This window comes from Manacus candei, unplaced genomic scaffold, assembly GCF_025592945.1.
Source record: "Manacus candei isolate 608988 ecotype Guabito, Panama unplaced genomic scaffold, ASM2559294v1 h1tg000052l, whole genome shotgun sequence".
In the NCBI taxonomy this organism is placed as follows: domain Eukaryota; kingdom Metazoa; phylum Chordata; class Aves; order Passeriformes; family Pipridae; genus Manacus; species Manacus candei.
This window is the reverse complement of record NW_026138100.1, coordinates 371234-383149: the sequence shown is the minus strand read 5'-3', so window position 1 is coordinate 383149 and position 11916 is coordinate 371234.

Here is an 11916-nt window from a genome sequence, read left to right as displayed (position 1 = left end):
GAATACTAAAAGTACACTAGAAATTTAGATTGGATTTCAGAATTAGTTTCCAGCCTTATAATTTCAAAAGCTGAAGTGCTAATGCAGTGTAGCAACTCACTATTCCTTTTGTCCTTATTTATGCACTTGCATTTATTTAGTTCTGTTTGTAACTGTGGAACCATCGGAAGTTCAACATTTCTTTCTCAATTCCCCTGTCTTCAAGACTAGTCATACCCCTACCCCAATTTTTAAAGCAGCAAGAAGTTAAACTGATGTAATCTGTACATGATATAGCGAATTATCTGAGAAAAAAAATCCCCAGTTGTTACCACTCAACAGGGAAAGTAACAGATTGAAGTTCTTAATGTCAACCAGCATGGTCCAGTTGGATGGACCTATAGGGTGATATAATGTAGTTAAAGTTGTGTGCAGCATTCAAATGAGAAAACTTATAAAGTTCAGTGTAGTTCAGCTCCCTACTACCTGCCCTAGCTGATTGCTGTTGCCCTGTGGCTTCAGTGGCTCCTTGGAAGGCTTTACACAAAGGAGCCAATTGATTCGAACTTGTAAATCTGTGTGTAATGGTTTAGCAAATTGTCAGCTGTCGTGGTTTAGGAATGGTATTCCACAATCTAGTGTTCCCAAAGTTTTGGATTCTGCACTTCTGATCAGTCTCGAATCCTTTTTACTCACAAATATTTCACACCTGCAAACCACAAAAGCTTAATCTTCCTTTGTCAATTCTTAGTGCTGATCACTGACTGCAATCAAGTTTCCCATTCATTTGTGCTGTTTTTTTTCTGGTTCCCAGCTCCTGATTTTGTTTAGCAACTTTCTACACTGCATAGCATTTCACAGGACTTCTAAATCCATTGTGTTCTTTATTTCCTAAATGCATTTGTCTGATGGGGACATTATCAGATGATACAGGTGCCCTACCGGAAAAATAATAATCTAATTTGTAGTAGATTTGATGCTTGTGTTTGATTCATACTCTTCACTCAGCATCTTAAAGTGCTGTGTGTGTTATGGACAGCATGAGCCAGCTTTCTGGCAGAACTGCAGGCTACATTATGTTTCTTTTTGTTGCGAGGGGAAGGTGTTCTAGACTATAACTCCTTCTTGTCAGGAAATCCGCACAATTTTTGTTCATTATTTCCCAGACCTAATACTCCAAGTCTGTTTTGAGTAAGTAACCTAAACTGTATATTGCTCCTCTCAAATTCTTGTAGCATGGCGTGCCGGAATTAGTTAATCTTTCTGGAGCTTTACTGGATGTATTGCTAGCCCAATATACACATTTTGGAAGTGTCTGTTACTGTGTTTCTGTACATATTGTATACAAGTACAGCTGTATGTATAAAGCTATTTTCAGAGAACACTACTTGCTAACAATTAAATGATTGTAGAACACATTTTATGAAGTATTTTCTTCTAACTGTAGTCAAAGAAACAAAGGAAATCCATAAATGAGATCATGTCACCTTTTCACATACTACATTTAGATCTGTGCTAAAACAGTTGTTAAAATACCACCTGATTATTTCTTTCTGTTATGAAAACTTTCTCATTTCAGAAACATCAGTTCTTTTCTGTCTTCCTCTCCTGAATTTTGAGATGGTGTCTTTCAAACATATTTTTGCAAAAATTGAGAAAACTACCATCCCTTCTCAGTGTTTGAAAAATGAGGGAATAGAGGTAATTACTGTTTCCTCAGTGTAAGACTTTTTTTTTCTCTAGACTAAAGCTAGTACAGAATAAGTCTGATAGCATCTTGTCACTCCACCCTGTCAGTCATAAAAGCATTATATACACTGGTGAATTCTGAAATGTCAGTATGGTTAAATTCTTAAATGACCTGAGGTACCACATTTAGTATTACACTGTGACATGATAATTATCTTCAACAAAACCACTTCAGTTACAATATGGAACAAATCTTTGCAACATGCCTGCCCCATAAATATTTTTCTTAGCTCAGTCAAATAGGTTTACAGAAATTATGTCCCAGAAGTTAGTCAGGCTGTGAAGTCTAGGCTCAAAGGGGGAAGGTAATAGGACCAGTGTCGTAGTTTGAGACCCTTAAAATCCAATTCTCGAGTCCAAGCCCCCCTCCCACATCTCACCCCAGTGAGAGGGGTTTTCCAGACACTACACAAGACTCAATATGGGGGGAAAGGGAATTATATTACAATCACTGTACAAATAAATATTACAATACATCATATACATAATCTTAACTGTCTCTCCTATGATAAATCAGTATTTACAATGGATCAATCTCTTCTCCGTCCAATAAAAGTTCAGAAGGGAAGAAGGAAGAGATCCTTTCCACTCTCAGAACAACAATGTCTCTCCTCTTCCATACAGCAGCTGTAGCTGGACTGTTGTAGCTGGATCTCCTTCCATTATACACAAGAGGGGTCTCCTCTCACCCCCTCTCTCTCCCGTGGACTGGAATATCAGGGACAAGCTCGCGTCACCACGTCATATCACGAAGTGCAGGGGGTCTTTGTGACGGTCCTTTTCCTCAGGGGATTCACCCCTGAGTCAGAATGTCTCGGGCAGCTTTCAGTTGAAAGCCTTTGCCTCAAGAGTTCTATCAGAGCTCCTGTGCTCTGTCTCATAACTGCCAGCTTAGCTTGGCAGCAGCAGCGGCGGGGAGGGGCAAGGTCACCCCCTCCGCATTCCGTCTGGCCGTCCCAGTCCAGCTCCGGGATGTCTTGAGCTTCTTAGCTCCTCTCTCCGGTGCATGCTGCACTCCAAGACTCCTCTCAAATAGGAGTCCATCTCCTCCTCCTCTCTAGGAGGTCTCAGAGGGGTTTGGGGGGTTTGTTTCAGTTCTTACTCCAAACTCTCTCTCTCTGTAGAGCTTAGTCCTGCTCTCTCTCTCTCTGTTAGAGATCTCTGTGTCTTCCTGCTTGGCTGCAGGCCGTCTCTGCTGCATCTTATCTCTTTCTGGTTCTCTGCCATGGTTCTGTGTCCACTGCTGCTCTGCTGCCACTTTTAGAATCTCCTGCTGCCCACTCACAGTGGAGAAAGACTCTCAGCTTCTTAGTCACAGACTCTGGTCCAGTTTAATACTGTTTCTGAGTTTCTATGACTCCAACTGGGGGCTGGGGGGCTGTGGCTCCCCAGAGGGGCTCTTGCCCCTTCTCCTCGTGGCTTTACAACATGGCCACTTCCCAACAACTACAACATCCTTCTTTTCTGGTCTGGTTGTGGTATGTTTATATTTTGCAGGAGCGCTGATTGGTTCAACCCCAAGGGACACCACCCCCTTGGGGGTTACCATTTTTTTAACTCCAGGGGGAAAACCTTTTTTCCCCCACCACACCCAGGCTCACTAAAGATGAGCCTAGGGGTGGCATACCTGGGATGGAGGCAAAACCATTAGCCCATTTGAAGTGCATCTACACCAGTGCACTCAGTATGGCCAGCAAGCAGGAGGAGCTGGAAGCCACTGTACAGCAGGAAAGTTATGATGTAGTCACTATCACAGAAACATGGTGGGATGACTCTCACAACGAGAGTACTACAATGGATAGCTATAAGCTCTTTAGACATTGTACAAGTGGCTGACAAAAGTCTCATGCTTGCTGACCCTTGTACTCATGAGTGACTTCAACTTGCCAGTTGTCTGCTGGAAATACAGTGCAGCAGAGAGGGAGCAGTCTAGGAGGTTTCTGGAGTATGTGGAAGACAAATTCCTAAAAAAACTGGTAAATAAACTTTCCAGAGGAGGTGCTCTAGTAGTCCTGTTTTTTCTGAACAATGAAAGACTGGTGGGTGATGTGGTGGTTGGTGGCCGTCTTGGACATAGTTACCAGGAAATGGTAGAGTTTTCAGTCCTGGGCGAAGTAAGGAAGAGAGCACCAGCAGAACTGCCACCTTGAACCTCCAGCAAGCAGACTTTGGCCTACTTAGGACATTGATTGACAAAGTCCCTTGAGAGTCAGGGGACTTTCCTGAAGGGCAAAGGACTCCAGGAGTGATGGGTGTGCTTTAAAAAGGAATTGTTAAATATTCAGGAGTAAGCTGTCCCCATGTGTGTAGAAAGACAAGTCATCAGGAAAAAAGACTGGCCTGATTAAGCAGAGAACTTATGCTGGAATTTAGGGAAAAAAAGAGAATCTATCATCTCTTGGAGGAGGGTCAGGTAACTTGCAAGGACTACAAGGATGATGCAAGGTCATGTAGGGAGAAGATGAGAAAGGCCAAAGCCCAACTAGAACTTGATTTTGCTGCTACAGTTAAAGACAACAAAAAAAGTTTCTATATATACATTGGCAGCAAAAGTAGGGTCAAGGAGTGTCTCCTTCATTTGTCAAATGCAGAGAGTAGTGCAGTGTCAGGGAATGAGGAAAAGGTAGAGGTACTTATTGCCTTCTTTGCCTCAGTCTTCAATATTGAGACCAGTTTCCTCAGGATACCCAGCTCCTAGAGCTGGAAGTTGGTGATGGGGAGATGAATGAAGCCCCCATAACCCAGGAGGAGATGATTACTGACCTGCTATGCTAATTAGACACTCCCAAGTCTAAGGGCCCTTATGGTATCCACCCCTGAGTAATGAGAGAACTGGTGAAAGAACTTGCCAAACCAGTATTTGACTGGAAATTAGCAAAGGTAATGCCCATCTACAAGAAAGGTCAGAAGGATGATCTGGGGAACTACAGGCCTGTTAGCCTAACCTTGGTTCTGGGAAAGGTTACAGAAGAGTTCATCCTGAGCACCATTACACAGCACATGCAGGAGAACCAGGGGATCAAGCCCAGCCAACATGAATTTATGAAAGGCAAGTCCTGTTTGACCAACTTTGTCCTTCTATGACAAAGTGACCCTCTTAGTAGATGAGGAAAAGACTGTGGATGTCATCTATCTAGACTTCAGTAAAGTGTTTGACACTGTCTCCAACAGTATCCTCCTAGAAAAACTGGCTGCTCATGGCTTGGATGGGTGGACTGTCCAATGGCTAAAAAACTGAGCCCAGAGAGTTATGGTGAAAGGAGCTAAATCTAGTTGGCAGCCAGTTGCTAGCGGTGTTCCCCAAAGCTCAGTTTTGGGGCTGGTCCTGTTTAACATCTTTATTGATGACGTAGACATGGGAATTGAGTGCACCCTAAGTAAATTTGCAGATGACACTAAGTTGGGTGGGAGTGTTGATCTGCTTGATTGTTGGAAGGCTCTGCAGAAAGACTTGGACAGACTCTATTAAGGGCTTAGCACAATTGCATGAGGAGTAATAAGGCGAAGTGCTGGGTCCTGTAGCTGGGTTGCAGCAATCCCACGCAGCACTACAGGTGCTACAGTCACTGTAGGAGTGACTTGAGAACTGTTCAGGAGAAAGGGACCTGGGAGTGCTGGTTGACAGCCAGCTGAACATGAACCAGCAGTGTGTACAGGTGACCAAAATGGCCAACAGCATCTTAGCCAATATCAAGAATAGTGTAGCCAGCAGGAAGCAATCATCCCAACCTGCATTTGGCATTGGTGAGGCCACACCTTGAGTGCTGCATTAAGTTTTGGGTCCCTCCCTTTAAAAAGGACATTGAGGTGCTGTAGTGTGTCTAGAGAAGGGCAATGTGGTGGGTTGACCTTGGCTTGACGCTAGGTGCCCACCTAGCCACTCTATCACTCCCCTTCCCAGCTGGATAGGGGAGAGAGTAAGATGGAAACAACCCGTGGGTTGGGATAAGGCAGTTTGTTAAAGCCAAAGTAAAACAAAAGCTTGCGTGGGCAAAAACGAAGCAAAAGATAATAAGATTTATTCTCTACTTCCCATGGGCAGCAATGGTCGGCCACTCCCGAGAAGCAGGGCTTTGGTAAGCATAATGGTTCCTCAGCAGGCAACCATTGCAGACAATGAATGCCTGCCTTCCTGCTCCTTGCCTTAGCTCTTATATCTGAGCTGATGTCATATGGTCTGGAATATGCCTTTGGTCAGTTTGGGACAGTTGGCCTACTTGTTTCCCCTCCCAGGATCTTGCTCTCATTTGAGGAAGGAATGTTACAGTGCTGATGCTGTGCTCAGCAGTAGCCAAAACACCGGTGTGTTATCAACACCCTTCTAGCTACCAATACAAAGCACAGCACTGTGAGGGCTACTGTGGGGAAATGAACTCCAGCTCAGCCAGACCCAATAAAGGCAACAAGGTTCATGAAAGGTCTAGAAAATATATCTTACGAAGAATGGTTGAGGGAGCTGGGTTTGTTTAGTCTTAAGTAGAGGAAGCTCAGAGGGAACCTCATCACTCTCTACAACTACTTGAAAGGAGATTCTAGTGAGATAGGGACCAGTCTCTTCTGCTGCACCTGAAGTGAGAGGACTAGATGAAATGGCCTTAAGCTGAGACAGGGGAGATTCAGAATAGATATTAGAAAAAACTTTTTTCACTGTTAAAGTGGTCAGGCATTGGAATAGGTTGCCCAGGGTGAGTCATAATCTCTGGAGGTGTTTAAGAAGCTTCTGGATCTGGCACTGAGTGATATGTGTTAGTATTTTAGGTTACATTGGTAGTGCTGGGTGGACGGTTGGATCCAATGATCTTAAAGTCTCATCCAACCTTGATGTTTCTATGATTCTAAATACAAGCAAAGGGAGAGTCAATTTAGAAGTTGAAGAGAAAAATGATTTCTCATAATTTAAATGGCCTCATGTTAAGTTGAAAATTTCCAGTACATTTCTTTCTTCATTTATTTCTAAAATAAGAGCCTGTTGTACAATAGTCAGCCCTTCAATGACATCACAGCTCGACCTCACAGAATCACTGGATGCTTTTGAAAATCTACCTGCATGTTTGTGGTACTTGTAACACAGGATGCTCAGTGTCACCTGCTACAGGCTTCTTCCCTCTTTGAGTCTTCTCGTTCACCTGCCTGCTACTGGGGTCCCATCTGCCGTGCCAGAAACGGTTATAGGAGAAAGAAGAATGAGCAAAAGGATAGACTAAAAAGATATTTCTTCAAATGGTCTCTACTGACTCAGATTTCCAGCATGACGGCATTTCAGCAAACACAGTCTGAAAGCATAAAACTTCTAGTAGGCTAGAGGTCCCTTGGGATCTACAAGACATCTGAAATGTCTTCTGCATGCTATGGCTCAAGAGGTGTAGCTTTCCAAAGAGATGAAATGTTTTATATTTCAAGTTATGGAAATATAAAACAAACATAGAACTAAGTACAGTTCACGAGTGCATTCAGGCACTTCTGGGATTGGTCCTGGTCAGTGGAGTGAAGGGGCAAGTTTGACTGAAGAACTTGACTGCATGCTTTACATTAAAGCACATTCTGCAGCTGCTTAAGTGGCAGGTTGGCATGAAAAGTATATTGCTCAGACAGATCTACTTTTGATTTCTGATTTGATTTAGACAAGTCTAATACACTTTTGACATGTTGCTTTTATTTGTAGTTGTTTCTGACTTATTTCTGACTCCCTATTCTACTCTGTCTTGGTGGCTATCAAGAATGTAAAAAAATTAATTTTCCTTTCAATGAATAAATGACTTTAATGGCCTAAGTCAGTAGCAAAATGGCAATATACTGGAGCCAAAAATAATGTCGTTGCCTTTGTTTGTTTGTTTATTTCTTTATTTCTTGATACTATACACTTTTAGGAAGTATAGTTGAGGATGTTAGGTGTATGACGTAAATTAAGCTTGGATTTTGTATTACAACATGATGCACACAGAAAATTTCTATAGCATTAATTTTGAACAGAAAAGGTATAATATATGGCCATTCTTAAGTAATCTGGTGAACTGTTTTTAATCTGTCAAGAGGTGGATTTTGTTACTTCATTCTTTAAATAAATGGAGTCATTTGTGAGTAAGAAGCCTTGCATCATTAGTGGCTCAGTGCTCTATTGATTCACCTTGTAGTGGATGTTTGACTCAGAAAAAATACTCTCGAGTGAACAAAAGGAGATATTAATGCTGTCTTTCTCGAGGGGAGGATGGTACCACAGCTTAGCTGGTTTTAACTCTTCATGTTTCTCAGTGCTTCATGAACCATTCTGTATTACTGCTGCCCAGTGCCTATGGACTGCATTTCTTATGCATCTTCAACAGTCTACCTCCAGCTGACCCACTGTGTAGAGTGTGAATGCAACTTGCTGCCTTAGCTTCCATAAAGCTGGAGGGTCCCATCTACATGGCATCTGAGACAAGATGTCTCTGCTGACATTAGCAATTTTGCAAGACCTTGCTCTATAGCAGACAGCCCCTTCTGCATTTGTACCATGTACTGCTTACCTGCCTGTCAAATAAGATCCTTCTAATTTCAGTCCTCTCAAATTCTTCTCATTGCAAGGCCAAGGCATGTAGCAGCCTCACAGTAACTGGGAACTGAAAAGTAGAGCAGGAATAGGATGAAAAGATGTTTCAGCTATATCCTATTCCTTCTTGTCCTGTCCCTATATGCATAACGGAAAAACAACTCCACCACAGGTGAATACCTTTGGAAAGTATCTGTGCTCCATCTGAACTATTAACAAAAATGTCATATGTATTTTAGGCATAAAAGACAAGGGTAGAGCCCCTTGTGTCTTCTCTCCGTGCATTGTGACTGTCACCCTTGTCACTACAAACCCCAGATGAAAACTCTAAACACAACCCAAGATTTGTCTCCTTTTGCTGAAAGTCTTTGCAGCCCCTGGCCTAGACAACTCACTGTTGCCTGTGTGCCATGACTATTGTGGTTGGAGCACCACTATTCCCAGCAACATGTAGTGTCTCTTGGCCTTTTTGCAATGCTCTGCAGAGCAGTGCATAGCCCTTTGCCCAGGCTGAGCTGAGATTTGAATTCCACTCTTAAGTTATACATAGTTTTGAACTGTTTGTATTTTAAGAACTATGAAAGTCTGGAGTTATCCTTAGAACTTAGGGTTCTAAGACAGTGAAATAGAATCAATAACTTAGGGTTCTAAGACAGTGAAATAGAATCAATATTATCTAAAACCACTGCTGGTTCTAAAATTGCAAAGTACCCTTACTTTTAAGCATCCCAATGTCTGAAACTAAATGTTGCCAAACCCTCACCAGCTTTGCTTGTCTGAGAGCAGAGTTACTTAATATCTGTAACAGCGCACACATTTCAGATCAGAAAAGCATAACATAGCTTTTGGTAGGCTTGTGAATCTACAGCAGTGTTTCCAATCTGATTCTGAGGCTGCAGAGAATGAAGCTGTCAGCAGCAGGGGAAGTATCTATCCGGAAGGGAGAATGCCAGAACAGAGAATATTATAGCTTTTACTACACACAAGCCTCATTTAAGTGCTTCTCCCATACCTAGACACTCTTTGCTTTCATTTCCTCCGCAGGCAAAAGCAGATATATTCAAGATGTTTCATTATTACCATTTTCCTATAGATTCATTGAAGAAAACCCAGGGCCTGTAGTATGTTTCCACTCAGTGAAGGAATGGTAGTGTTCCAAACCACCTTTGTACCCCCAGGAGCTGTATGGGCTCCTGTGCCTCAGTTTAACATTATAACTTCCTAAGCCAGGTCATAGGCAGCCTTACCAGAGGGGATGCGTTACTGTGTCTGTTGGTCACCAATGCAAGTGAGCTAATCAGGAACATCAAGTCTGGAGGCAGGCTGGGCAGCAATGATCATGCATTGCAGTCCTGAGGGGTATGGGTGAAGTAAGGTGTAAGGTTATATCCCTGAAACTTAGGAAAGCAGATTTTCAGCTCTTCAGGAAGATAGTCGGTGGAATCCCCTGGGATACTGCCTTCAGGGACAAAGGGGTGGAACGGACATGGCAGATTTTTAAGGAAGTCTTCCAGAGAGCACAAGGGTTAGCAACCCCCAGGAGCAAGAAATCAGGCAAGGAAGGCAAGAGATCAGCATGGTTGAGTAGGGAATTGCTAGTCAAACTAAAGGGAAAGCAACAAATACACAGACAGTGGAAAAAAGGACAGGTAATCCAGGAAGGGTATAGATATGAAGTTAGCTTGTGAGGAAGTGAAAATGGAACTTTACCTGGAAAGGAACACAAAGAGTAATAGGAAAGGCTTCTACAAGTATGGTCAAAGAAGGTGTACCCCTGCTGATGAACAACACTGAAAAAACTGGTAACAATGGAAAAAACTGAAGCACTCAATAACTTTTTTTCTCAGTCTTCAATGGCAACCTCCTTGCCCACACATCTCAAGTGGATGGACAGCAGGACGGGGACTGGGGGAGCCAAGTATCTCCCATTTTAAGTAAAAATCAGGTTCAAGACCACTTGAGGAACCTTAATGTACCTAAGTCTATCAGACCCAATGAAATGCATCCCAGAGTTCACAGGGAATTGTCTAATGTAGTTGCCAAGCCACTTTCCATATTTGAAAAGACTTGTCAGTCAGGTGAAGTCCCAGGTGACTGGAAAAAGAGGGCCTACAAGAAAGATGGAGAGAAAGTATTTACAAGAGTATGTAGTGACTGGACAAGGGGGAATGGCTTCAAACTGAAAGGAAGTAGGTTAAGGCTGGATATTAGAAGAACTTTACTGTGAGGGTGGTGAGGCACTGGAACAGATTGCCCAGATATGTTGTGAATGTCCCATCCCTGGAATTATTCAAGACCAGAATGGATGGATCTCTGAGAAACCTGGTCTAGTGAAAGGTGTCCCTCCCTGTGGCAGGGTGATTGGAACGAGACGATCTTTAATGTCCCTTCCATGGCTGTATGATCTATAGCCAGGTTTTTCTAGTAACCTGGCTCAGCTGCTGGACCAGAGTGCTGATAAAGCAGAAAAAGCTAAAATCACTGGTGCATCTCTCTTGTCTTTTGAGTGAGACATCATTGGTATCATGACTTCTAGGACCACAAACCACTCCCATAGGACTTCTCTTTATGCATGGCACAGGGAAGGAGCTAAAGATAGCAAGGATCACTGTAAATCCAGTATTTCGTAATTTTGGAGATCTTTCCTTTGTCACTCTAATGACCTTTTACTGTGGTTTTCTTGAATGTTCTGTGTGGTGTTTACAGAGAAAAGTGGTTTTGTGGGTTTAACCTTTATTGAAACGAAGTGTTTGCATCACACTGGCAGCTTGTACCACAAGAAGTCAGGCCGCATTTCCCAGCACACTGACCAGTACTAACAACAGCTCGAGAATACATTTCAATTAAACATCAAAGCTTCAAATCAGCTTATACCTGGACAGGATTTAGCAGTGCCTGACCAGAAAAGCAGCTAATAAAGATGTATTTCTGAATAATATTATTAAAAGCCGAGCAGATGCAAATTCCCAGTTTGGCTCTTTTGCCCACAAGTGCAATACAGGACAGAAACTACGTGCAGAGAGGAGGAAATGGTCTTTTACACAGTATGTACAGGAGGGCCAGTGCGCCTGTGAGATTCCCAAATGGGCAAGTACGTGCTAGGAAGATAATCATCTTCTCAGCTCCTTTTCAAAGATGAAAAGATGTTTTATGATTATTTTATAATGACAGTAGCAGCCTGGTTTGGGTTAAAAAAGGAGCACATTGCTAAGGAGTTTTCTACCTTTCAGCAGTGTGTAATCAAGCATTGAATAGAAGAAAGACACTGAGGTGCTGGTGTGTGTCCAGAGAAGGGCAATGGGGCTGTTGAAGGGTCTGGAGCACAAATCTTATGAGAGGTGGCTGAGGGAGCTGTGGCTGTTTCCCTCAGGGGGAAACTTATCACTCTCTACAGCTACCTGAAAAGAGGTTGTGGCCAGGTGGGGGTCAGTCTCTTCTCTCTGGTAACAAATGACAGGATGAGAGGAAATGACCTCAAGTTGTGCCAGGGAGAGTTTACACTGAATATTAGGGGAGAAAAAAATCAGAGAAGGGGTTATAAAGCATTGAAACAGACTGCCCAGGAAAGTGGTGGAATCATCGTACCTGGAAGTGTTCAAAAAACATGTGGCTGCCACACTTGAGGACGTGGTTTAATGGTGATCATGGTAGTGGTGCTACAT